The sequence below is a fragment of the Acipenser ruthenus genome, chromosome 7 (genome assembly GCF_902713425.1).
Source record: "Acipenser ruthenus chromosome 7, fAciRut3.2 maternal haplotype, whole genome shotgun sequence".
Taxonomy (NCBI): domain Eukaryota; kingdom Metazoa; phylum Chordata; class Actinopteri; order Acipenseriformes; family Acipenseridae; genus Acipenser; species Acipenser ruthenus.
In genome coordinates, this window is record NC_081195.1 from 41449173 (window position 1) to 41471593 (window position 22421).

Consider the following 22421-nt stretch of genomic DNA (forward strand, 5'->3'; position numbering starts at 1 on the left):
GGAAGCTGGAGGGATGAGAAGGGATGAGAATGCTCTTGCTATGCTTGTTGAGGCAAGGCTATTTACAGCTATGATGATGTTAGGGTGACTACAGAGCCTCACAGGATGAGTTTTGGAAATGAGGCAGGTGGATGATGAGTGTCCTTAGCTGTTGATTAGAGAGTGCGAGAGAGCCTAAGCGTCTCACTCAACAGCATTACTAGGCAATCACAGGAAGCATGGGTAGTTTGAGAGATTATCTTTTGTTCAATATCGGGACTTTAAGACACGTGTACTTTCATGCACATCTTTAAAAAGCACAACACCCCCTCTGTGTCGCATTTACTGTGAAGCTTTCTATGCTCATATTAACCATAAAAAACAGTCTTTAGACAAAACATCTGTCCACTTAGTTCCTTATAGTTTTACCTCACTACAGTAGCTCCCTCACAATATTTGGCCAGGCTGGAGCAGAAACTGTTGTTTGAAATCTCAACAGAAGATGTTTATGAAAACTTAAATGTTTAAATGCTATGAAATGCATCTAGTTATTATAGCATTTATGGATTAGGGTTTAAAGTTGTGGATACTGTAGAAACTTTTTTACCGGACATTTTCTCAGGGTCAGTTGACTATGCCAACAAATAGGTCACTCAGACTCCATGTTCAGTTGGCAAAGCGATTATTTAGTTAATGAGTTATATATTCAAGGATTAAGGGTGGAAATAATCTTGTGCCATAAATGTTTGCTCTGTTAATTCTAAATGGCTGTGTGCAAAACAAGTTATTCTTAAATTACCATTTTTCAATTAATTTTATAGCCTGGTTTTCCATTGATCGAATACATTTGGCCCACATGAACAATGGTGCGGAATGTCAGCGTGATAGATCCGTGAGTGCTGGGCTATACTAAATATTTACTGCACTAAATGTCTTTGTCACTCTGTTGTTGGGGGTGACTAATTCAGAGGAAAGTGCATGCTATCCATAAAAGCAATAGACATCAATGCACAGTGCCTGGATAGAAAGAAATTTCAGCTGGGTTCTAACACCTGAAATAGATCATTTTCCTTGGAGCCCATGTGGGAAAGGATAATACAGTACTGTAAGAGGAAGAAAAAGCGTGTGAGCTGTGACAGACACACCAAGTCATTCTTGTCCATGCAGGATATTGTTAACAACAGAAGGAAGCATGATGACCAACAGCATCCAACTTTGCAACTGTCCTTCATACTTTTTAATGAACAATTCTACAGTTTTATTAACCTCATTCTTGTGGAGGTCAGTAAATCCTAAAGATGCGTAACAAATAAAGACGCTGTGGAATGTAGCATTAAGACTATTAAGAAATGTGCCAATGCCACTTTAAATGTAAAATACAAGCAGTAGCTCAATGGAATTTTCAGTGACATTATGGTTGCAAAATATAACAGCGAGCAGAGAGATGTACAGTTCATTTCACAGTAAAAATGGTCAGATGACTTAAACATTCTGAGGACAAACCAATGTTCTCAGAATTAGCAGTACATTTAATACTTCTGAAGTAGTTATATTTCAAAAAATACCATTAGGATAACAATATGACACCAGTGCCCCTAGAAGCATCCGCTTGCCATTGAAGATCATTTGGTCAGGTCTTATTTTTTGCTTTCTTTATATGTTTTGTTTTCTATGTTACACAGATACACAATACTCAAGTGATGGGTATTTTATTATTACTTGTGTTTGTATTGTTTTTATTATTTCTAGCAAGAATTTAACACATTTCCCAGTTGCAAAAAAAAAAAAAAATGTGCAAGATGGCCATAGTCTGTCCTTTGTTTCACATACTGTAAACAGATTTAATTTCTTCCAGGCTTAGTTTCATCATATGTCAGCTGTGAATAACTAAAGTTGTTTTCCAGATGCTCATAGCCTTTGTTTTGTCTGAACTTGGTTGGACTCTTTGAATAACATTTAAACCAGGATGTTACCAACCATCATCTTGGCCCAGCTAAAAAAATCCCCACAAAGCCTGCTGTAAGAACACCGTTTCTGATTTCCTCGCTTTCTATGTGGCTGTAGTTCTTTTCTGTTTTCACTACCTGCCTGCTGTTGCTATTGCACAAGACAAAGTATCAAATATTCCTCAGCTTAACAATTGTCTCCTGCTAAGAAAGCCATGGAGCCATTAGTGTAACTAGATATGTGTTGGTTGGTGCACTTTGGAGACGTTTTCCCTTGCATAGCCCCCTTAAACCTGTTAACTGACAGGTATATCAGTCATTTAAATGTTTCATGGTATGCAAACTTTGTAAATAGTGTCTGTCTGCATGCTCCTTTCATTCTGACAGTTGTACCACAGTACTGAAAAAGATTAAATGTTTGCAGGCAAGACATTTTCACTAATTTCACTTTTATTAAAAATCACAAAATATACATGCCGCAAAATTTGTATGAATATATGTCCATAGTGGGACATCTGAAAAATGAACTTGCCACAAACATTTGCTGTTTTAAAGTACAGTAGGTGGTGTTGTGCTTAATAATCATTTTGTACAAATTATTATTAAATGCACTACCATGGAACTATGGGGGTTATCTGCTATTTATTATATTATCCATTAAATAACCTTTAGACAACTGATAGTTATCATTTTCACAGGCCCCCAAAAGGAAATTAAAAACTAAAAGTGTCCTGCAGAAGTGACATTGACATTCTTGCTGGAAGAAAATTGTAGAGACTCTTTTCAAGAATTATGCATTGTGGCCAAGGAATGGTTTTGGAAGCATTGGGAATGCTGGGAACAACAACACTACCAAGTGAACATGGCAGCCTTGGTAATAAACTACTTTGCTGCCAACATGGAACTGCCCCAACAGGTTCACTTCTGAGCGGGAGGAGCCACCCTTGCCTGCACCTTCATAGGGCTGATGGGAGTGCCTGCAGCTCCCACCTCCACTGCTAGAGGGAGACTACCTGCAGCTCCCACCTCCACCACCAGAGAGAAGTCATGTCTTGAGTCTGATTGAGGAGACTGCCCATGGAGTGAAGAAGGATCGCCCGGGGATGCCGAAGGAGATGGAATGTGGTATCCATCTCCGCCACACAAGAGAGACAACTGGCCGGACTCGAGTCCGACTGAGGGAGACGGCCTGTTGTGTCCACATCCACCACTAGAGGGAGACTATCTGCAGCTCACACAACCAACACAAGAGGGAGACTGTCTGCAGCTCCCACCTCCACCACTAAAGAAAGGACCAGGACGTGATGCTGGCATTCCTCAGCAGCCAGTGCATAGGCTGCTGAGGGGAGCACAGGGGAAAACAGCCCGGCCGGAGCGGCCGCGAAGGCGGCCAGCACCGCTGCAGCCACTGCCAGAGTGGCCAATCCCAGCACCACACCTGGTCCTAACTCCATCACCAAGGGGAGAAATGGAGGTCCCGCTGCTGCCCTCTTGGCCAGGGGCTCCCCTCCCGGTTTCACCTCCCCAGGGTCCACCTGCACCGCAACACATAGGGCTGCCACACCTGAAACGCCTAGGGTTGCCACGCCTGCAACGGCTACAGATTTTCCAGATATTCAATGAGAATCATCTCCATTGCTTTTGGCAAGCAAGTAATGATAAAAAACAGAAACAAAGGTATTGTGTATTGTATACGCCAATACATGGTGCACAACCAGAAGCAGTTATAGACATTGAGGCTGTCAGTATGCTGCAGCTTCTTCATTCCTAATGTACCTGAAAAAGGAGCCACCAGAAGCAGTCATATGGAAGGTCAAAAAATGTGGAAAACAGACAGTGAATTCATGTCCTTCAGAATTTTTATCCCTCATGCTACATCTTAAAAACTGAGCAATGGGAACATTAAACTAAACAACTTTTCATTGGCATCAAGGTGTCATAATGTAATACCCCATATGGAAAACAACCGTGTAAGAAGTGCAGGTAGTGTAACTAAAATAAGAACAAAAATATGTTTGTGTCAGTAAAACAGGTAAACCCCACTTTTTGTTTTCCCTCTCAATGCAATAGTTGTTACAACATCACTAGAACTGAAATGAAATGGAAGTGTAGCACTAGCTTTATGGTTTCAATGCTTTTATTCACCAGGGTTAATAAAAATCCCAACTAACAAAAAAATATAGCACTTTTCATCAATTCCCTAGTTTCCAAACCATTCACAAGCTACTTATTTATTTATCCTAATATAATCCACTTTCACTGCTTAAATTCTGGTGTTTTTTTATAAGGACCTTTAATCAATCATATTTTATGATCATGTTGCTAGTTTCTGATTGTATCACCTAACCTGCCTGTGACAGGGTGGCTGGGCGGTGACGTCAGGTCAGATGCACGAAGGTAAACACACTGACACCAAATACTGCAGTTGAAAACAAATGACGCGGCGGCGCTGTTTTATTTTAAATACAAAAATAAATAAAAGGTTTTAACAAAAAAGACTTGCTCACAGAGCGAAATAAAAAAGGTAAACAAAACAAATCTCGCACACAAAATAAACAATAAATGATCCAGGTCAGGCTGGGCAGTAGCCTTCACTGATCCTGGAGTTTCTTTTAAATTTAGTTTTCGCTTGCTCTCCGCTCTCGTTCCTCCTCTTGAACACCCACCTTTGAGTGCAGCGAGCTGCAGGCTTTTATGCAGGTGACCATCTCCCGATTTAGCACACAAATTAATCACTTAATTAATTCGGGAGATGGCTATCTTCTGCACAAGGTTTTTAAACTGCTGTGGATGGAGCTACCCATCCACGCTACTAAACAAAACAAATCGGCTACGCCGTCATATTTATAAACAAAACAATAACAAAACATACGGCGCTTCTCCAACAAATATAAAACACAATAACACGGCGGTACACCGTCACAAATACAATAAATAAATCATAATAAACAAATGCAAAATAACACAGGGGCGGAGGGGGAAACCCCGTTCTAAAAATAAATAAACAAATCAATGTACAGGGCTCTCTACCGCCCTGCTACACTGCCACATAGCAAAAGGAGACATGGGCACTGCCTGAAGAAGAATGCCACTGGCAACACTAGTGCCTAACAATGATAAAGATTCCTAGGGAAATGCAGACATTCAAGATTAAATTAGATCAGATCTTTCAAACCTTTAATGTCACATGGTTGACTGGCACGATAACCGTAAAAGTGACCCGGTTCACCCACCTTCTCCAGTAGACTAAAATAACCTTTTCAGCTACACTGACATGCGGTCACTACAGATGACAAAAAAGACTGTGCCGCCTGGAGGGTTCTTAAAAGAAGTCATTGTTTTGGGCCTTGGGAAAGAGCAGGTTGAGGTGCTTTAGTTAGCATGTTTGCCTGGGGACTGGAGAGTGTAAACAAAGCTGGGGGTTGAATGAAGCAGGTTTGGTTTGTGCTTAGGACCCCAGGGTCACAGGATAGATGTTGTGGGGAAGATGGCAGGGACTTTCCCTTATTTTATAAACAAACATTGCTTTCTAATAAGGCTTTACATATGGCCTGTCACCTTTAAGGCCTCAAAAATGTTAAGAGCACAAATGTTACAAAGTGGTGTTTTATTACACTTTTACAATTCAACTTGGGGGAGCTTTGGGAGGCTTTCAATGGAGGATATCTTAAAAACACAGCTTAAATTAAACAGCAATATTAAGCTTTTGTTTTTCTCCAGTTTTTCTCCAGTTTTCCCAAAAAAGAAAATTAGTTTAAAGCAATTTAGGTAACCCCAGATTATAATCCTGGGTTAGACTTTGAAATAAGTGCAAAGTTTTCCTCAACTAACAAGAAAAAAAACAGACAATTATTGTTCTGAGTTGATTGTTGAGAAAATGTTAAGTTATTGTATTGCTTTCAAGGAATCAAGGTGTTTTTTTGTTTTGTTTTTTTCTTTTAAATACAAACTTTGTACTGGTGCAAAATCTTATTGCCCAAAATCTATTATATGATACTGTGGGAGGGTGTGAGAATTCACTGGACACAGGAGACAGAAAGTTTCTTTCAAACATCACTGGGGTGCACCAATTTATTTATTGTAGTAGAGGGCGCTGTTATGCCATGGTCCCAAATACTGACAACGGGAAATGGGGTAGCACACAGTAATTACCAACAATGGTATATTTCTTTTCACAGGCTTGATTGCTCTTGCAGTTGCTGGAAACAAGACCAAAACCAGAAGGTGAAAGCAAAAAGAAAAATAAAAGCACAGTAACCAAACTACAAATAAAAGGTGCTGCTTCTTGCAGTGTCTCGCAGCCTCCGCTCTCCGGTACAGCTCGGGTTTCAGAGACACTTTGCTGCTCCCTCACTAACACACACGATGTTGCCCAGACTTTCCCCAGCTAAACCAATAACGTCCCCCTAGGGGTACGTAAAAACAAAGACACTGATTCTGTGCAGTAGCTGTCTTCTTCCGTCGGGCTTGCTTGCCGCTCTCTCTTTCTCCAGACACTGACGTTGTGTTATGATTTGTAATCTGGGTTTTTCAGAACAGACCTCCCACTGTTGTTTCTCCTAGAAAGGGCAAGACCAAGATCCCATGGGGCTCCCAACCTCCCCTTGCAGGATCATGCATGCGTCAGATAGCCAGCAGAGACCTCGCCCTGCTACTGATACATTTCTAGAAATCCTATGGTGATAGTGATAGTCAGTAGTTAGAACATTATACATGCTTAGAATATAGCAGTCCCTTATTCCAGGAACTATGTGAATAAATATTACTCCATGGGGAGTGAGAAAGAGAGAGATGCCATGCTTTTAAGGCAAGGGTAAAATGTCCAAGATGTTTGAAGGAATGCTATTACTGTTCAGCCACTCCTTTGCAGTATCAATGCCACCAAAGATTTGAATAATGAACTCCCACGCCTAACCTCATTAATTCGAGAACCAACGTGTGTTCGAGCCTGTACCTTGGAGAATATGTGCAATCTCCCACACTGCCTCCTGCCAAATCAGGTTTTATGCATAGTCAATGCTTTATACTGTATGCCAAGACTCTGAGCATTACATAAATCAGCTGCTATGAATGTTCTGATGCCATATTATTATCTAAAGATGAGACAGCTATGAATGGGCAAGATTTTTTGTAAAAAAGCAATAAACAGCAGTGGGTGAGTGGTGAGGTAGCAGGGTAGTGTTTAAAAAAATGATGAATTTGAAATGGGAGTACTGAAATGAGTGGCAAAATGACAATTATCACTAACTAGGTTCTAATGCTGATTGCCTTGCTGAAGGTCAGGGTATTAATTTGTTGTGAAATGATCAACATATCACTATGGAAACCAGTTAGGTGTCCTGAAATAATCCTTCAGGAAAAGATCTTGTATCAGTAATGATGATGATGATCAGTCATCTGCTGTCAATAGCTGTTTCATCATTTGCCCAGGCCCTTTCATTTCCCCAAATAAAATTAAATGCAATGCTCATTAAATTTCATACATTCTCATGCTAATTGATTTTTTAAAATACATTAATATCTTTGACAAAATGACTAAATCAGACTTATAAAAATCAATCTGATTATGTCTGTAAAATTTTTCAACAAAATAATTACAGTACTGTTGTGCGTTTTGTTTTTCAGTAGTATGGCTCCAGGTCTTTATTGGATCAGTTAGCAGGGTCATGTCATTGAAATCCAGAAAAGTGAGTCCAAAAAATAACGTCTGTGGGTGTGCTGTAGAGATTTCAGTGTTGAATGTGTGGGTGTCAAGTGGGTGAATATTTATTTTATTTAATTATCGCTGTCAAAAATATTGAATCCATTCAAGTGTTTACTTGCAATTGTACTTATGTAATGGTAAATGTGTTAACAGTGCATAGCACACAGTATAGATCTGAATCTATGCTGTCTAATGTATAAAGAAGAATGATGACAATGATAAATGAAATGTATAGATGTCAACAAAAAACAATAAACATAAATTCTCCCTTTGTGCCAGAAACGACACCTCATAAATCATGCTACAGCTTGTCTCTATATACACCTCCTCTGACCTGCTCAGTCTTGCTGCCACATCACAGACACGTGTGATGAAATACTTTGAAGACTCAGCAAAATCTTGAGCATTGCCACCAAGATGTATTGAGGAAGCTGTCTGAGTGCCCCAGCAATTTACAAATGTGTGCGTAAAGACAGTTTGTCACAACCACTCACCACCAGAAACCAGAAAAATAACCTTAAAGACAAGTCACATGTAGGAAGGTACCAAAAGAAGCTTATCAAAAATGACAAATGACAATTATCGGTGTGACAAATCCAGGGGGAGCTTGCCACAGGCAGGACCGTCTTCACTTGTCTTTTGTGTAAAAGGAACAGTACTCCACACAAGCACAGGTAGGTTTTCAACAGGGCAGGCATGTATGTTTATTTTAAACTCCAAAACAAAGTAAACAAAACCAAAAACCTAACTCCTTCCAGGAGTGCCAACTAAACTGTTGCAGGTCTAAGCTATACCGGACAGCTAAGCAGTTTCCTGGTCAAACAAAACCCCAACATTTATTGTTTAGAAGTGGATCAAAAACACTGTACCTTTCCTCCCTGGTTCCAGCTCCCTGGTAGTCTTCCCTAATGGAGCCATGAACTCTCCATTTATAGGATGTGGCTGCTCCCAATTATCACCAATTGTTTAATTAAGGACCAGCCACATTCTCATACGTTTTTGACAAGGACAGGCATTAACCCCATACCTGTCAACCACCACCAACCCCCACCTCGGGAAGCAGATAGTCTCCCTCTATCTCTGGTGCGGCTCTCCCTCAGTCGCTGGAGACTGGTGCAGCCCTCCCTCATCACTGGAGACTGGTGCGGCTCTCCCTCGGTCACGACATGCAGGCTTCCCCTTCTTGGGCTGTGGACACGGCCTCCCCCCTCTTAGGCACTGGAGATGTGGGTTTACCCCTCTTGGGCTGTGGACGCTCCGGCTTCCCCCTCTTGGGCGCTGGATGCTCGGGCTGTGGCCTCGTCCTTTGTGATGTCACGGAACTCCTTGGTGGCTTTTCACTATTTGATTTATGTACAGAAACTTGTATTTTATTTTGTATAATACCAGCACAAAATTTCAGAGATTCTGGCCAGAATTTCAGAGATCTTTCGCTGCTTGTGTTCAGCAAGGTATGAATAATTATTTATGCTCCTCAAGTTCTCATGTCCTGATACCTGAGCAATATCGGTAGGGGGTAAGAGGCTATCAACTACTTTTTGGATTGCGGTTTTTCTTGTGCTATGGTTAGTAATCCGCTTGTTTGGAGGTAGGTTAAGATCATAGATGGCGAGATCGGAGATGGTTTTCCTTATAGTGTTGGTATTTTGCTGCTGAGCTACAAAGTTCTGCCTTTCTGCTTCCGACACAATGGTAAATCGAGAGGACTTTTTCTTTTGTTAACAAATAAGCTTTCTATTTGAAAAGTGTCTACTTCATCTTTCAAAGCACTTTGAAACTGTTAGATAATTTTTAAAAGTTTAAAAAAAATGTTCATTCCATTTACGTCAGATCACGCCTGTAATCAGAAATATCAGTGTGATCTGTCGTCATTACAGGATAGTATCTTCATCACAATAGGGATTACAGTATAGTACTGTCATCAGTAGTAGCCTGTAATCATAGAATTAAGAATAGGGTTTTATAGGGAAATATCAGTTATACTGGTATTATATAATCTATAATGGTGTGGCTCTGGGTAATGCAACAATTGTCAAAGTAGCTAGGGCCATCTAAAGGCGGCTGGTGTGCATGTGTTATCTGAAACTCTTATCCAAACTACCAGTTACTGGTAGTGGTATCTCCAGACTTTCATACACACTCTGTCAGAAAAGCAAAGAGTATGGAAATGGTTGAGTCTGGTTTATGATTTACAGTTAATGTTAGAAAATGTTACCAGTTTCTACTGTATATTTATAGTATTGCAGGAATACGTGACAAACCGTCCTGCGAAGTGTGAAAGATCTTCACTGCCAAGACACTACAATCTATCAGCTGTTTATGTTTATGTGTTGGTTCCATTACTCTAACTTATTTCAAGGCCTCTTTGAAATGCTTTAAGTAGCAACTGCTGCTGCAATCAGTCGCCGCCCTTTAGTTATTGTCAGCAAATACCTTCATAGTCTTCTTATTTAAAACAGCTGACATACCACAAATTCAGTTGTAGTTGCAGGAGTGGGTCTATCTTTACTTGACTTGCAAGCTTCAGCTCAAGGAAACAAAAAACATTGGTGCCCCCTGTCTTTTGTCAAAGGCACTACAGGTAACAGACTTGTGTTTTTAATGTATCAGTTTTCAGTAACTTTATTTTGCATGGCATAAATAAGTAAATAATTGATATGAAATGACCCATTTATTGAAGTTCAGTTACATGCTAATAATCCGCTGATATAGGGATGCTCATGTTCCATAAACATATTGAGTACCGGTATGTTTATTATTGATAGTGTTCTGCTCTAGCAAAAATCCAAGGCCCTGTCCTCACTATGCATTTTAATTGCACAATTGATTTAAATTGGTGTAGAATTGCTTATGGTTAGAACCATACTTGTGGTTTAATTAAACTGCATTATTTATTGGGGAATACTTCTATTATGGATGTTGTAGTGTCTCTTGAATCGTGTAAATTGTAAATGGTCTACCAACTTATTGGAAACATCTCTACAACCTTTCAATCAGACAATCTACACCACCCAGATCATTCTAATGTCCTACAGACAGCTACACATCTCAGCAAAGACTATGACTGACCAGGGCTGACAGGCGTCTTACTAAATTAAAGATTATTTTAAAATCAATTTTCTTACCACTTATTAGCACAAGCAATATCATCACTGGTTCATTTCTGACACCCCTATAGATACGTTGCTGCCTCCTGGTGCCAAAACGCTTCCTGCATTGTAGTTCATGCCAATGCTCTCGTTGCAATCAAACCATGTGACGTACAGCAATGCTACCAGAATGCATCTGTTTTTCTACAGAGCTGAAAACCTGAATTAACATAAAAAAACAAGTGAAGAGCCAGAAGTACTGTATTGGTCAGCATTCCTTTAACAGCGTCTTCCGTTAACAGTTTTCATTGTGGTGCGACCTGAGGCATTCACAGGTGGTTGAGTTCACCCTTGGAAACTTGGTTGCATTTCTTAAAGGCATTTTTATGTCACGGGCCAAAATAATAAGCAATATTCTAATTACATGACACCAATCTGAAATTGTTTAATAATTAAAGAGCATGATTAGATACAATGGAGTCAACCTTGTAAAAACCAGAACACACAATAAATCAGAAAATTCATATTTCCATTAAACAAAAACAAATAGAATCATAGCTTTGACTACGTTTAATGTTAATTCAATTAGATTAGTTCACTTTGCATTGCAGGATATTGCAATTGTATACTGTGAGCTTCTAAACAACATTGCCGAATGGTTTCTGTACCTAGATGCCTTATTAATGATGCAATAAATATGTAGTATTTTTATATGCAAGTGTTTTTCTAGCTTTATTAAATTATTTATTAACAAAAGAATATTCCATTGAGTACAACTATTCAATCTAATTAAATCTACTAAATAATAACAATTTAAATAGCAAAAAAACATTTGGATAACTTAATTCTAAATAGGTTTACATTATAGGGTGTGTATGAAGTTGAGACCAGAGCCCAAATAAGTTGAGGTCACTTAACACGCTTCGGAGTCAGCGCAGGGGTGGTAGCGGTGGACTGAGCCTAAAAATAATTGGACATTACTAAATTGGAGAGAAAACAATACAAAATAATTGGCGACCACTAAAATTTTTTTAAAAAAAACGCACAACTGTTCCCAATAAGGTCTACAGTTGGTAGGCTGATATGCACCTGGCCATTAAATGAGTGACATTTCTAGAATTAAGAGCTATGAGAGTTGCTTCTGTTCAATTAGATTACAATATGACTGAGCGATGTTTGAAGAGGGAGCTTCTTTTACCCTGCTGGTCTTTCCTCACAATGTCTGTGAATTAAGCCAGGGAAGTGGGTCCAAGAGCCCAGTGAACCAGACAGAAATCTTTAAACAAAAACTAAAAGTACTAAGGACTTGGGCTCCACAGGTTCCTGACTGTACAGATAGATCCGAACACAAAATGGATACAGTGTTTAAGGCCCTGTCCACACTGTGCCTTTAAACTGGCTTAAAAGTGCTAAATACAGTTAGCGTCCACAATACACAGCGTTTAATACCGTACTCGAGAACCGGACTCAAAACCACCTCAGGGGGTAGTCTCGAGTCCGGTGTCCTGGGGAATAAGTAGACTGGGGAAAAATAAATAAATGAATCGCCGTCTAGAATTTAAAAGGGAGGTTCCATTGTTTCTAAGGTTTACGCCTACTAGTACTATGTCTGGGGAATTAGTAGATCGAGCCGAGGGAATAAGTTGATCGGATATCAACTAAAAATAAATCATTTAAAATGAACTTTGTAAGTGTCATTTATATGTTTGTTTAACAAACGTTATAGCAACTCGAGATGTTTTTGTTACATATGTAACATGTAAGCAGTACTGTAAGGATAGGTATGCAAGCGATTATAAAAAAGTATATCACTGATGTTTTTGCAGGTATCAAGTGAAGGCCATGGTCACCCACACCTCTGATGTAAAACACTGGATGCACAGGCCTGTTGTGGTGTTCACAGAGCCTCTTTGAGCTGAGCCAAGAGGAGAATTTGAATCTTGCTGGGAACAGCTGACTTATTAGATATGGATTGGATGCTTTAGAATGAAATACATTGCTAATAGTAATGTTGTGGGATCCTGTATTTTGTATCCTTTTAAATAAGTCTGTGTAAGGTCTGAAAAAGAGAGCTCCTGGTATCAAAAGGTCAGGCTGACCTGCTGAAAGTTCCAAACCTTCCTTATAAGGCAAAAGCATCTTTGTTTTAAGGCTCTGAGTCTAATTAAAAAATCCTGATTCAGCGAGAGCAGAATGGTAAACTATATGGAACAGAGTTAATATGCCAGAAGCAATCGAACTAGGTTTGATTATAGTAAGAAAAAAACAAAGTATTTAAATAAATAAGAAACCTAATATAATAACATTAAGTAAATGTATGAGCAGTCCTGTGTTTTAGTATTCAAGGTTGCATTTGCTGCTAAACAATGAAGTAAATTAAAAATTACAATTTATAAGAGATTGCTATATTGAAGTATCTGAATTAAAACTATAAAATAAAAGTATAAATTGTAACCTTACAACCTCGTCCTTACCTGCCTGTAGTAAAAGCTTTTTTGTAGATGACTCATTGGTTTTGGTCGATGAAGCGAGGATTTTTTGCTGGTCAGCAACTTAAAAGCCAAGATCCTCTCTATAATGAGCAATCTCGTTAATATTAACGAACAGAATACCTTTTGGATAACAGAAGGTAGGAGTTTATATTAAAATAAACATTTTTCTATATATCACCAAAATGAATTAGAACCTGGAAAGAAGCGATGGGGGCACAGAGCATAGGACAGGTTTACAGAATAGGGAAAAAAATTGGTTAGAAATAATGAGTATTAGAAAATGTTTACGATATTCATATTAATCAACACTGAAAAAGACTTCATAACAGATCAATGGAGTAAAAAAAAATTATTGAAGTATCTGAACAGGAAATAAACTTTTGAAAGAACATATTAAAAGTTTATTATAATAGAAGCATGGCATCGACAATATTGTAAACATATCATTAAGACACATTTATGTTAATTTAATTTAACCAATTTAAGAATTAGTTCAAAAACTGAAATACCCAACAATGAGTAGTTTCATGTTTAGGATGTGTGGAATGTTATATTTTACCATCTGTACTGTATATTACACACACACATTGTTTGCTTGTTTATAATGCTTGAGATTCGTGTTGCTTATATTATTTAGTGAATATAACTGAAATCAGTCCGATGATAAACATTATCAAAACAGAGTACAATGCTTTGCAGTTGTCCGAGTGCTCACACATTCATTGCTGCCTCCAGACATGGGCTGCAATCCTCCCACCTGGAGCGTTCCTGCTCCAGCACAAGAGCGGGGGTGGGTGTTAGTGTTCATTATGAAATGATTCCTTTTAATGAAAAGTATGAACATTTCTGTAATGTTCCAGAGGCGATTGCACAATCTAAACCTGGCAATGTTCTCAAACAAAAAAAAGAAAAAAGGGGGTGTTTTTCGTACAGCTAATTTGTCAGTGAACTAAAAGGCAACAAGAAAAGGTCATTTGTGTACCCCCTCTTTTTCTTTCAGAACAAAGGTACTAACATATGTTGTGTACCATTTGAATATTTCCATGCATACATGTGCCTTTAACTCCAATTATATATCCATTGTGACAAAGTGAGGTAAGCTTTATCACTTGCAGGACCTTTTCACACTGTCTTCTAATAAAAATGAAGTACTCTCACAACAAAATAGGGTGTAAACAGAACAGTGCTTGTATATTTATTCTCACACAAAAAAATGAACTAAACAAAACAAAAGCCTAACTCCTTCCAGGTGTCTAAACAAAACTTTGCTCAGTTTTTAACTAATACCAGACAGCTATGCCATTTACCGGTGACAAAACACATATACGTTAACAAGTATTCAAGACCGTACCTTCTCTTCAGGTCTCTTCAGGTCTCCCACAGGTCTCCTCTCAGGCCTTAGCCTTAGCCTTAACACAGACCAATTATTTTGACCTGCTTATATACCTGCCTGCTAATCATAGGCAGACGTCCCTCATTAAATTAGAGCCAGGTGTAACTCATCCTGACTCACTCCCATGGCATTCTGGGGGATGTAGTCCTGCACCAAACCCCTGGACTACATCTTTCCTCCCCTTACTCTGCCACACCATACAGTACTAATAACTCTATGATGCTATGAGCATGTCTTAAATGTACAGTAAAGTCAAGCCCTGGTATCACTCCTGATAATTAACAACCTCAATATATTATCACCACATTGAAATGTCACAAGCAGTTTTTATCACACTCTGGTTAATACCATACAGAAGACTCCAATGTGTAATCAGTGCAATACGTTGTTGTATCAATACTTCTTTTGCTTACTGTAGTATGCAATGCTATTGATGATAGGTATCATGCAGATTAGTGCTATGTTCTTTTTTCACACAGTTGCAGTACAGAAGCAATACTCTGAAATACTGGAGTTAGGATTCTAGGGGTGCTGTTTTTGACTGTTTATTCTTTTAGACTTTCAACTGTACAAAAGAAATCATCCTGCGATACACTGCCACCTAGATGTTTGTTTTTTTTCCAGGGACATTTTTTCAAGTTCTTGCATTTGGAGCAGTACTTATTTGTATAAAATCACTGATGATATGTTTACATTTTAGCAATACAAGTATGTCATTGTCTTTCTTTTATTGGGATTATCGTCAGTCAAATTCCAATACTGTAGCTAATTAGATGTGGGTATTAATACTGTATGTGTTGATCTGCGCCAGCAGAGTGGAGTAGTGGTTAGGGCTCTGAACTCTTGTCCGGAGGGTTGTGGGTTCAATCCCCAAGGGGACACTGCTGCTGTACCCTTGAGCAAGGTACTTTACCTAGATTGCTCCAGTAAAAAAAAAAAAAAAAAAAAAAAACACTGTATAAATGGTTAATTGTATGTAAAAATAATGTGTAAAAAATAATGTAATTGTATGTAAAAATAATGTGATATCTTGTAACAATTGTAAGTCGCCCTGGATAAGGGTGTCTGCTAAGAAATAGATAATAATAATAATAATAACTACATCCAGTACATGAGAAGATAATAGTCTTGCAACTGGATCTGAGATAAAGTTGAGGATGAGATAATACTGAGGGAGGCTGTTGTCTCCATGTACACAAGATACTAAGTTAAGCGCCACTTTCCATCTGAGTTTACTTCAGCCAAATCAGTCACAGCATGCATACTATGCTGTCAATGGACTTGTTATGACGTTTCTTTATCCTGTCTGCACTCTATCACTTGAACACAGCGTAACAGGATTTTCAATTCTAATGACAGTGAATGTCAGAGAGACCACTTCACATATCATTAGTAATAATTAAATTGTATTGGCTGCAGTTGGGAATCAGCATTACAATATTTTGAACTAGCCTTAAACCAACCATTAGCTTAAATCTTAAATCTGGAAACAAAATCCCATTCCAGTCCACTAAGATGAGGAGTGGACTAGTGATTAGGGCTCTGTATGTAAAAATAACGTGATATCTAATAACAATTGTAAGTCGCCCTGGATAAGGGTGTCTGCTAAGAAATAAATAATAATAAGTAGAAATATCAATATACAAACAAATAACGTCTTGTGTTTTATTGTGGATTGTACAAATGCAGGTACCAGAATACGCCTTTTGTCCAGTATGTGATTAATACAGAAGGTGTATAATGGATGACTAGTCATATTGTTTACTACAGGGCCCCTAACTAGCTATTTGCAATTTGCAAAATTTCTCCATCACAGTCATAAATGAAAACATTTCTGGGTTCATGGCACCACTTCATTCACAGAAGTATAGACAAGCATGAAAAATACATTTATGTGGCCTGTAACAGGAGAGATCTGTGCTGACTATCTGGTCTATCCGTGGTTCTGCAGGAAGAGGGCAGCAGTCTCGCAAGATCCGCCTGTCAGTCATGGCGATGACACGGAGAGGTGGGGAAGAGGGTTTGTTGGCTTTCCCTCTCTGAGTGGCTGAGAGGCGGGCCTTGGGGGATTGCTCGGCCCATAAGAACTGCGCTTGGTTGTGCATTCGGGTGGCTGGGATTGGAAAACACACAGAGACGCTGGCTGAGAAGGCCAGTGGTTGGAGCGAGCAACCAAAACAGGCAAGCCCGGCTGAGGAAAACAGCCAGCAATAAATAAACAATTTTATTAAAATCTCTTGTTACGTACCCGAGGGGACATGTGTAGTGATAGGGGAACCTTGGCCACCCCAGTGTATAGGTCATAACAGCGTAGGACGGAGATCCCGAGCTGACCGGCTTAGCGGCAGTGGGGGCACTGCGTAAGCAGCACCTTTATTTTGTAGTTTTATTTTCCCTTTTCATTTCGCCTTTTGTTTACATTATTATTTTGAGCACCTGTAAGTGCGCCAGCTTTTAACTGTTTTACCAGTATTGGTATTCCTGTGGTCCTGTGTACCGTTGTGAACAGCGCCCTCTGCGGGCAATAAGAAAAATGTCTAAAATAATAAAATTGGTCACCAGTGCGGTGTTTGGAAATAAAACTTCTGTCTCCCGTGTGTGTCAGTGAATTACCCACCACCCTTCCACATGGCCCAAAATGTTTGGTAACATCACTGCCAATCCATGCATCGTTTGTCTCATTGAAATGATTATTCACTTGAGAAATGTGTTGCTGTTCACAACTATACTCTTGTTTACTTAATACTGACGTTAAGCATCTGCTATTGATTGTGCTGTGCTACTTTTATCATCAGTGAACAAGGAAATTACTTCCAGTATGTTTCAGCACATTTCCTGAGGCCTTTCCTATCACCTAAAACCTGATTGTAACAGCTCTGTGAGGTGACACATAATGCTTCAGTGACTGAACTTTGCTGTTTTTTCGCTCCCCATTAAAAAAAATGAAATATTGGAAGTACAAAGAAAAGGATCACAAAAGTTGCTGTTTTGAAGGTTGGTATAAAATATTTCCTTGTGGCATTCCTTACGGTTTACACTATTTGCAGAGGAAACGACCTGCGTGTTTAGCTAGATGGAAATGACTGGGTTGTAGACTGGGCTGGTTTTGGAGAAGTACATGGGCAGTGTGAAATGTGCAGCGTTGGGTCTATGACAACCACCACAGCAAAAACTGTAAGGAAGCCAACTAATTTAATTTGCGTTCCTGGGCCATAGCTGAGCTTGTAATTATAGTTTGTTACTTCCTTCTGATACAGGGTTGTTGGAGCAATGCAATACATGCCTTGCACAGGAAGCAAAGGACATTGCAATAGGAGAAGACAATGATGATGACAGGGATTATAAAGCAGAAGAGGAGGTATGCTATCTGGTAGCTGTAGTTGCTCCAGGACCTCTCCTCCCATCCAATAGAGCAAGAGGTCTGGACCCCTCTGGCCCATAGGTGCTCCAGCCAAGGAGGGGAGCCACTGCTCACAACAGGCAGAAGACCCGGATAAACAGCAGTCCCTGGTAACCCCTCCCCTGGTTGAGCTTGAGTGCTCCAATAGATGTCAGAAAATGTTATCTCTCATAGGCCAAGATAGTCAAGGTCCAGAGGGACACAATACCTGGAGGCAGCGGTCCAGATAAGCTGCGTATCTGGTGTTTTTACGCACTAAAAAAAATGTGAAATACGCTAGCAATTTTGCTGCATAGCTTGTCTGCCTCCCCTAAAACTTCCACTAACAACTACATCTCCCACAATACAATGTTACAGAATTCAGTTACTAGGAAACTGTACACAAGAAAAAACAGCCCAACAAACATTATCCAGTCTCTGGCTAGCCCTGTTGTCTTTGCAGCCAATCACAGTAGGAATAAGAAAAATTCGAAGCTACACAGGTTAAAATGTACACCCCCGCCCCCGCCCCCCCCCCCCCGCCCCCCCCCCCTCCCAGTCCAGCTACAAATCCAACTGGAACCATCATCAGAGGCAACCACTAAAAAAAGGTGCCTATAATATTAAACAAACTGTTTTATAACTTATAAATGCATTTCCTTGTTTTATTTACCTGTATGGCTTTATATTGAAGTTTTAACATGTTCACTGAGTTTAAGAATGTAATGTTAAAATATAAGAAACTTCATTATTTTGCAGTCAGTGTGATACCTCTAAAAAAATGCGCTGAGCCGATAAAGAACCTTGCAGAACACACGTGTGAATGTACAGTAGTTCAAAGTAACATTGCAGTTACAATGGAAGGCTCTATTTTTAATGCTTACTCCATTACCATTAAAGATTGTAGAGTATTTATCAAGATTACTCATGACTTCATCAAGGTAATGTTACATTTTACCCCCTGAAAATACATTTTACTCTCTCAGTGTTCAAATTAGAGGGTAAGTTACTCTCAGACCCAAAACCTTATCCGGAGCGTTGCCTGGAGGCAAAACAAAATGAGGAATCCACGGGGTTTAAATATTCCATGGGAATACGCTCCAGAGCCATTGACACAAAAACAAGATGAATTTAGAAATTTTAATTTAGCTATTCCCACAGAGTCCTGGAAAATGATATTATACGTTCATTAGGACCTTTGTCAATTTGGATCATTTCAATTACCGGTATTATACAGTAGACATTTGATTAGATTAAGGACTACGTAATATCTCTGTCTGGTAGGAGCTACTACAGAAAACATGTTTTCAAACATGTTTCCGAATCAAGCTATTCATGCTCAGAACTGCAAAAGCCAGGAAAGTTTGATTAGGATTCACAGCTGATTTACAGCATTACCTTCAAATAACCAAATATCCAATTTTTGTGGATTTTACATTTTTATAAATTAAAAAAAATGTGCTAGAATTTTTACAACCTTTTGAAGCTCACATATAATAAACTCTTTCAATAGCCACGACCTGTATAAGTACATTTCTGTAATAGAAATGGTATTTTAGGCAGAAAAATGAACATTAGCACAAAAAAGGACCTTGAAGAATGGATTGGAATTAAATGTTTTTAAAAGTATGCTTCAGTAGAAACTTATTTTTCTTTTTGTAGAAGTAATTTCCTAAGCAGAAATAGAAAATGGAATAAGCTCTTTGAGCATATACAATTAGTACTTAAGAAGAAGAAACTGGAAATGAATGTGGCTTTGAACATTTACTATGTGAGCTATTCAGAAGATATTTTCCATACAGGAACTAAAGAAGAGAGATGGTCTATTGAGCACTTTGGGAATATAATAAAAGCTACTCTTATTAACATAATTTAGCATAAGATGAGCCATTTTACCATGAACAATTTAATCACGTAATTTTTCGTTTTTGTCCTGTAGATCTTTTCAGGTGCTGGCCTTACCATTAAAAAGGCCAAATTGCTTACTTCTTTGTCTTCTTTTAATATAAAATACAAGGTCTAAAATAAAACTGTTTTCTGTTTCTTATATACTGTACAATACACCATTATCACTGATTGTCCTTTTTAGGCATCCCAAATAAAAGCTAAAGAAAACAACATTCTTAATTCTTAGAGAGCCTTTTTATACTTAAATTTATGTGTTTACGCTGAAGACACCAGGCAATGTGTTATCCATTCAAACTGGTGAAACTGATCAGTTGGCTTGAGTAGTGGCCATCAATTTATGGAGAGTCATTTTGCTTTGAAAAGCCATTATACAAAATTAATGTATGAGAGCAAGAGAGAGAGAGAGAGAGAGAGAGAGAGAGAGAGAGGGAGAGAGAGAGAGAGAGAGAGAGAGAGAGAGAGAGAGAGAGAGAGAGAGAGAGAGAGAATTCAACAATAACCCATTTTGATAGATTTGGCCAAACTGAAAGAGCAATATTTCGAAATTTGAAAAAAAATATTAAAATGTGGTAGACCATGGTACTGTATATAATTCAGTCATAACAAACCCCCTTGATATGATTGAATGAAGAATTAGAAAACAGCTGTACACGTTTTCATAGTCCATGTTACTTTTTACCTCTTTCACTTTTTCTGCACTTGCTATTTGAAATCCCAAATCCAACTTAGTATTGCCTGCTTGTATGTTTGATCTTCCTTGGTAAACTACCTGTCAGTAATGCTAATCGGAATGATATCACTTAAATTGGACACAAATAGACATGCATTTTTACAGAAACAATTTTTCCCCCGTATGAACTGCCAAGTGATCTGCAATATTATATTTAATGCTGAATAATTAGCCCTGCACATCAAAGATTAAGTTTCCATACAGCCATCTGAAATGGCTTTGATTCACTAAGTTTGTATCAGATGGCTTGTATTAGATAGTGTGTATCAGATAGAAAGCATTAAAATTAGCTGTAAAGTTTATTAATCTTATTTAACTATATATTAAGAAAAAAATATATATAGTATAAAGTTCTTTATAATATACAAGCCAGTAAGCCTATATGGATAGGAGCTCAATAAATACATTTGTATATCTTGAGAACAAAGCACTTACCAAAGTAGTTGACAGCAAATCCCTGGAAGGTACAGAACTTCTCACCCAAGTAGAAATAGCCATCGCATTTGGTGGCTGTCACAATCAAGAAGCTGCAGACGGCAATCATCAAGTCGGAAAAAGACAGACTGAGGATGAAGATGCTGATGGGATTGCGCAGATGTGGGTTCTTCAAGGTGATTGCAATGACCAGCACGTTATTAAATATGGAGAAGACTGTGTTAGTAGAAACTTGGTGTATTTCGGGGGGCTGGAGCTGGGGCTCTTCCCTTTTGTGTCATCCCACTAAAATTACAAAGTCAGTCACTATTTAAGCCAACTTCCTAATTCTGGTCTTGCTTTTTAGTTTCCTCCATCCTGCCTTCCTCCTTCACTTTGCTGTGTCACCTCTGCAACAGTCACCTCTGAGGGCAAGTGAAGCTCACTTCTCAACCTTAGAGGCTGACAGCGTCATCATCTCACCCTCCGAGAGGAAGGTTCCTGCTGGACAGAAGGGACCCCCGGCCAAAACTTTTCTAACTACATGTGTTTTTACATTCTCTTGCTTAAATGTATTCATTTGCACCCGTGCCAGTCTCCCCCTTCGGAGAGCAAGCTTGCTCCCATCTTTGGAGCTAGTCATTGGGGGGGGGGGGGGGGGGGGGGGGGTGAACGGACCACTGGCCCTCTTTATAGGTTAATTTCTTTATTCTATTTTCCAGCTCTTTTGTACTCCCTGCAAAGATCGCAAGGCACTCCATGCGGCCTCAGAGCATTAACCGAGTCTGACCTCTCTCAATTTAGATGCCTTAGTAAGCCAGGGAGACCTTAGTTTGTCCTCTATCCTTCCTTAGTTTCCCCTTGAGGGAAGCTACCTCACTTCCTGTCCTTGGACGTCAACCGGTTCGGCCTCACCTCAACAAGGGCGGTTCTCCGAGTACTCAAGGAGAAACCCCTATTCTGTTGCTAAAGTCACAAGCACAGTCTCTTTATTCTAGTAGTCCCTTACAGGACTGGCTCTTGCCGCGTGAAATGAACATGAGTGCAGCCAGAACACTGTTTCCTGACCTGAGGAAGACAGTTGGCTTCACTGTGACCATCTCCAACATGTCCATTGGGGTACTATTGTCCTCCGTGGCTGGGCAGTTGGACAGGAATTGAGTGAGAGTGTTAGAGTACAAAGCAGCTATACCTCAGAAAAGCACTTGCTTTGAATGTTTTGACTCAGCACTTTCCTTTATTGTATGCATTGGTGCTAAGCCGATGGAATAATGCAGCAGCTGTTTTTCTATTGTGACACAGAGTGTATGCCATAAAGTAAATGCATTTTTGATCCAATACTAATAGTATTAGAATCAGTATTGATTATATATTCAATTTGGTGTTG

At 39.1% G+C, this 22421-nt stretch overlaps 1 pseudogene; it reads right to left on the reverse strand.

Annotated features, from left to right (window-relative positions):
• Positions 1-17672: 17672 nt before the first annotated feature.
• Positions 17673-22149, reverse strand: LOC117414564 (opsin-VA-like; annotated as a pseudogene).
• Positions 22150-22421: the final 272 nt, after the last annotated feature.